This window comes from Salvelinus sp. IW2-2015, linkage group LG15, assembly GCF_002910315.2.
Source record: "Salvelinus sp. IW2-2015 linkage group LG15, ASM291031v2, whole genome shotgun sequence".
Lineage (NCBI taxonomy): Eukaryota > Metazoa > Chordata > Actinopteri > Salmoniformes > Salmonidae > Salvelinus > Salvelinus sp. IW2-2015.
Genome location: NC_036855.1, coordinates 29,018,937 through 29,025,376, shown reverse-complemented (window position 1 = coordinate 29,025,376; position 6,440 = coordinate 29,018,937). Strand labels below are relative to the sequence as shown.

General features: G+C 41.3%; 1 non-coding gene across 1 annotated transcript; it reads right to left on the bottom strand.

The window, feature by feature from the left end:
* Positions 1-2,709: 2,709 nt before the first annotated feature.
* Positions 2,710-2,764, bottom strand: LOC111975215 (U7 small nuclear RNA). Its single transcript, XR_002878780.1, has one exon. It is a non-coding gene; the product is annotated as a U7 small nuclear RNA (small nuclear RNA).
* Between the last annotated feature and the right edge of the window lie 3,676 nt (positions 2,765-6,440).

The window sequence follows — 6,440 nt, the reverse complement described above, 5'->3', positions numbered from 1 at the left end:
AGTATAAATACTGTAGTAAAATAACTATACTACTATACTATGTAATTAATGCAGCATTTTTGTGGATTGTAGTATTCGTAGTATTTACTGTAGTTTTTTCCGGACTGTACTATACTATAGTATTTACTTAATGTTTTTGAGGACATTACTGTGTATTACTATCGTGTTTTGTTCTATTTCTTTGACATAGAAGTAGAGGCTTTCCTCTTGAGGAAACCTACTGGAGAAATATTGAAAAGCAAATGTTCCATACTCCATTTCAGCCAATATTATGAGCCATCTCCCCTCAGCAGCCTTCACTGTAGTAGGACTGGCATCTGAACAGATAGTTCAGAGCTTCTGCTCTTTTCTATAACCTGTAGGGAACACAATATGGTCTATTACTTTGCATGTAGGTTTCTCACTTATTGTGGAACAAATTGCCAATATATTCATGCAGAATACTCCTTGTGATCTGATTAGATTGTTAAACCGTCTGCGGTGCCATAAATAACCATCACGCTGAAAAATCAATGCCCTCCCACCCCCTCAGTGATGCGTGCTCTCGCTCTCTACACTCACCACAACCCTACGCCTCCTAACCTCCCCTCCGACTATGCCCTCTGTGTCACCTCAGGTCTGGACCTGAGACAGAGCAAGTGCAAAGAACTGCAGGATGCACTCATAATTTTAATGGTCCACTGATGGTGAGATGGGCTAGGCTTTCTCTCTCTCTCTCTCTCTCTCTCTCTCTCTCTCTCTCTCTCTCTCTCTCTCTCTCTCTCTCTCTGCCCTTTGCAGTTTGCATTGATTTCAGACAAGTCTGATTTACAATCACAACCCTGCACCATTACAAGCAGCTCTGTTCCAGCCGGCACCTCTCTCCTCATTGTGCCGGGATAATGACATGCTGATCACTCTGGTAATAGGCAGAGGAATGAGACACGTCTAGGAGTTGGAACGCCTTGATATTCAAATCAAATACCTTTCTAACCCTTACAGAAATGGATTCCTTAACCCCAGAGCCCACTCCACTTGAACTCGGAATTATGCCATAAAAAAAGAATAGGAGAAATTTTCACACTAGAAGTAGGTTTGTTTATGTAGAAGTTTCTCATGCAGAAAAATATGGTTGTGGCATCAGCAGTCAGTCCAGATGTGCTACACTGCTAGGCTACATCATCCTACACAAACAAACAAACAAACATCACTTCTCTTCCTTACACATCAGCAAACAAAGCTTTAGTCAGTATTCTTGCTCTCCCTGAGGAATCTCCACGGATCTCTTCTATGATAGAGCTTTATTAGTGAGATGGGATGGGAGTTCTATCTATGGTGAGTCACAGAGTGGCTGCTGGTATAGTGCAGATTAGGCTGAGTCCCCAATGACACCCTATTTCCTATTTAGTGTGCTACTTTTGACCAGAGCTCTAAAGTACACTATATAGGGAATAGAGTGCCATTTTGGACGCAACCTAGGCCTAGATGTAACAGATACCTTCCCCATGTACTGTGCCGAGCTGTACTGTGCCATCCCTGCCTGTCCTGGCCACTGGCCTACTTCCCAGCCCACCTTTACACGCAAATTAAAGGCAAACTCAAATACACGCTAGTCCTTTTTTTTACGAGCCATGTGCTAATATAAATCCATGGTCTACATTTTTAAGATATGATCATGCATTTGTGACCTTTAGAAGAGAAAATATGCTAATACAGTTGCTGGGGAAAATGAAACACTATAAAAATGGAACTATACAGTAGTGATGTACTGTACTAGCATGAACCCTGTGTTGCTGAATGCAGCCAAACATATCCTACATGACCACTATGAAGTAATACCATATTTGTTACAGCAGGCCTATATCAATATGTCAGTATCCCATACCACACAGTGGTTGCTATAGTCACATTATAATGTACTTACATTTATATTTGTCTTTCACCTAGAACCGCTGATAGAATGCTATTTCACACCGGCACCTTGCAGTAAGGCACATTTATTGAGAAGCAAATGTTCCGTAGGACCGAACTGTGCTTTCAAGAAGAGAATCACTTTGGTGAAATGAGGCCTTGACTGACCTGTCACACTAGTTTTTTTTAATGGGGCCTGTCTTGCCAAATAGTGCCCCCGGCTGTGATTATGATTGAAGAGAATTCCCTTGGTAGATAATGCGGTCGACATTTTATTGTGAGGAGTTCTAGATCAGGTGAACAGAATGACTTGAGTTCCTGTGTGTTGTTATGATGATCACACCACGTCTCGTTAATCATAAGGCATACCCCCCCGCCCCTCTTCTTACCAGAAAGATGTTTGTTTCTGTCGGCGCGATGCATGAAGAAACCAGCTGGCTGCACCGACTCCGTTAGCGTCTCTTGAGTTAGCCATGTTTCCGTGAAGCAGAGCACGTTGCAATCCCTGATGTCTCTCTGGAATGAATATAGTATTCACTTTAGCGTTTTTGCAGACTTTACTGTAATATTTACTGTAGTGGATTCACTGTAGTATACTGTAGTATTTACAGTTAACTATAGTATAAATACTGTAGTAAAATAACTATACTATATACTATAGTAATTAATGCAGCATTTTTGTGGATTGTAGTATTCTGTAGTATTTACTGTAGTGTTTTTCCGGACTGTACTATACTATAGTGTTTACTTAATGTTTTTGAGGACATTACTGTKGTATTTACTATCGTGTTTTTGTTCTATTTTCTTTGACATAGAAGTAGAGGCTTTCCTCTTGAGGAAACCTACTGGAGAAATATTGAAAGAGCAAATGTTCCATACTCCATTTCAGCCAATATTATGAGCCATCCTCCCCTCAGCAGCCTTCACTGGTAGGTAGGACTGGCATCTGAACAGATAGTTCAGAGCTTCTGCTCTTTTCTATAACCTGTAGGGAACACAATATGGTCTATACTTTGCATGTAGGTTTCTCACTTATTGGTGGAACAAATTGCAATATGGGGGAGCGGAATAGGCACGGTATATACATAGTATATTTCTTCATGTGTGTAGCTTTGTTTTTTTTAAATACATTGTTTGTTGTTGCATGTTTGATTGTCTTTGCTTTACAGTGTCCTTATTATTATTATTATTAAGGTATTTGAGCTCAACTTCAATACAAAGGGGCCCCTGATGCAATTACGAGACATCCCCCTCATGCAGAATACTCCTTGTGATCTGATTAGATGTTAAACCGTCTGCGGTGCCATAAATAGCCATCACTGCTGTAAAAATCAATGCCCTCCACCCCCCTCAGTGATGCGTGCTCTCGCTCTCTACACTCACCACAACCCTACGCCTCCCTAACCCTCCCCTCCGACTATGCCCTCTGTGTCACCTCAGGTCTGGGACCTGAGACAGAGCAAGTGCAAAGAACTGCAGGATGCACTCATAATTTTAATGGTCCACTGATGGTGAGATGGGCTAGGGCTTTTCTCTCTCTCTCTCTCTCTCTCTCTCTCTCTCTCTCTCTCTCTCTCTCTCTCTCTCTCTCTTCTGCCTTTGCAGTGATTGATTTCAGACAAGTCTGGATTTACAATCACAACCCTGCACCATTACAGAGCAGCTCTGTTCCAGCCGGCACCTCTCTCCTCATTGTGCCGGGCATAATGACACGCTGATGCACTCTGGGTAATAGGCAGAGGAGATGGAACACGTCTAGGAGTTGGAACGCCCTTGATATTTCAAATCAAATACCTTTCTAACCCTTACAGAAATGGATTCCTTAACCCCAGAGCCCACTCCACTTGAACTCGAAATTATGCCATAAAAAAAAGAATAGGAAATGTGGAGTTATAGCCTTCTTTCACACTAGAAGTAGGTTTGTTTATGTAGAAGTTTTCTCATGCAGAAAAATATGGTTGTGGCATCAGCAGTCAGTCCAGATGTGCTACACTGCTAGGCTACATCATCCTACACAAACAAACAAACAAACATCACTTCTCTTCTCTTACACATCAGCAAACAAAGCTTTAGTCAGTATTCTTGCTCTCCCTGAGGAATCTCCACGGATCTCTTCTATGATAGAGCTTTATTAGTGAGATGGGATGGGAGTTCTATCTATGGTGAGTCACAGAGGTGGCTGCTGGTATAGTGCAGATTAGGCTGAGTCCCAAATGACACCCTATTTCCTATTTAGTGTGCTACTTTTGACCAGAGCTCTAAAGTACACTATATAGGGAATAGYGTGCCATTTTGGACYCAACCTAGGCCTAGATGTAACAGATTACCTTCCCCATGTACTGTGCCGAGCTGTACTGTGCCATCCCCTGCCTGTCCCTGGCCACCTGGCCTACTTCCCAGCCCACCTTTACACGCAAATTAAAGGCAAACTCAAATACACGCTAGTCCTTTTTTTTTTACGAGCCATGGTGCTATATATAAATCCATGGTCTACATTTTTWAAGATATGATCATGCATTTTGTGACCTTTAGAAGAGAAAATATGCAATGCAGTTGCTGGGGAAAATGAAACACTATAAAAATGGAACTATACAGTAGTGATGTACTGTACTAGCATGAACCCTGTGTTTGCTGAATGCAAGCAAAACATATCCTACATGACCARTATGAAGTAATACCATATTTGTTACAGCAGGCCTATATCAATATGTCAGTATCCCATACCACACAGTGGTTGCTATAGGTCACATTATAATGTACTTACATTTATATTTGTCTTTCACCTAGAACCGCTGAATAGAATGCTATTTCACACCGGCACCTTGCAGTAAGGCACATTTATTGAGAAGCAAATGTTCCGTAGGACAGAACTGTGCTTCAAGAAGAGAATCACTTTGGTGAAATGAGGCCTTGACTGACCTGTCACACTAGTTTTTTTTAATGGGGCCTGTCTTGCCAAATAGTGCCCCCCGGCCAAATAGTGTCCCCCTCTACGTCACAATGGGATTCGATGAGTTCTAGCTTCTTTTGCTAGAACTTGCAAAATTCTTCCCGGATTACATAATGAACCAAAGCATCTGTTGCTATTCTGGTTGCTTGGCTCCATTACAACTCATAGCGGTGTCATAAGGAAGGAGYATGCGGGCAGTTCTAGTTCTATTTCACCGCATAAACGCTTGCTCAGTCCGTGCAAAATTATTACCTCAGATTTGCTCTCCAAGGACGGTGTTTTTGAAAGTGACAACCTGCTGCTTCAAWGGACCGAAATGACTGGAAAGAGAACACTCTTTCTTAACTATTTATTTGTCTTTATATAAGTAAATATTGTTAACTAGGAATAAATCATTTAAGCAGTTTTTAGATTGACGTTGCTAGCTAATGTACTTATTTACGTCAGCCTGCCTAGCAGTGGTGTAAAGTAAGTTACCTAAGTAAAAATACTTAAGTACTACTTAAGTTATTTTTMGGGGTATCTGTACTTTACTTTACTATTTCTTTTTTTGACTACTTTTACTTCACWAATTTCCCCAAAAAATATATAGTACTTTTTACTCCATGCATTTTCCCTGACAACCCAAAAACACTCGTTACACTTTGAATGCTTAGCAGGACAGGAAAATGGTCAAATTCACGCACTTATCAAGAGAACACGTGGGCATCCCTACTGCCTCTGGCCTGGCGGACTCTCTAAACACAAATTAATATTTTGAAAAGCCCTTGGCTACCCGTACATTTTTAAAACAAGAAAATGGTGCCGTCTTTACTTAATATAAGGAATTTTAAGGGATTCATATTTTAGCAATTACATTTACTTTTGATACTTAAGTATTGTAATGAAACYGCAGGGAGCAGGTCTCGAACCCTCGACCTTCTAGCCAGAGGTCCGGCYCYCTATCGACTGTGCCGCAAAAGCATGCTCGAACGGCAGAGTCGATATCCGCGCTTATAAACCCAGGGTCGTTACAGTATATTTTAAACCAAATAATTTTTTACTTTTACTCAAGTAGTATTTTACTGGCTGACTTTTGTAAGAAATTGTATAAGATACTGGTAACTTGTTTTAACCACTTCTCAACATAAGCTATTCTTGGCACAACATGCACCCATCCCCTCTACTTTGTCAGACCCACACACACATCCCCTCCCCCATGAATAGGGCCTGTGAAAACAAACGCACATGCAGGATGCCTTTGGATGTGAATAGGACAAAGAACTGTGTGAAAAGCCAATGGAATGTCGACATCAGGCCGAACAGGACTACCTACGACCCAGATCGACCAATCGGAAGGCCAGACGACAAGATCAACCTACTTTGCTTGTTGTCTATATAATCTGTATGTACTGCTTAGAGGGGCTCTCTTCTCCGACGATTTCATAAGAATCTGACAGAAAGGGGCCGTGCACGGCTTTGCCTAATATCTTTACACTTGAATAAACCTGCCTTATTATAAAATTATCCACCTCGTCCTATGTCTCCACTTGGTCTCCTGTCTCAAGTAAAACGAATTATCAACACTTTCACTTTTACTTGACTAACTTTCTATTAAGGT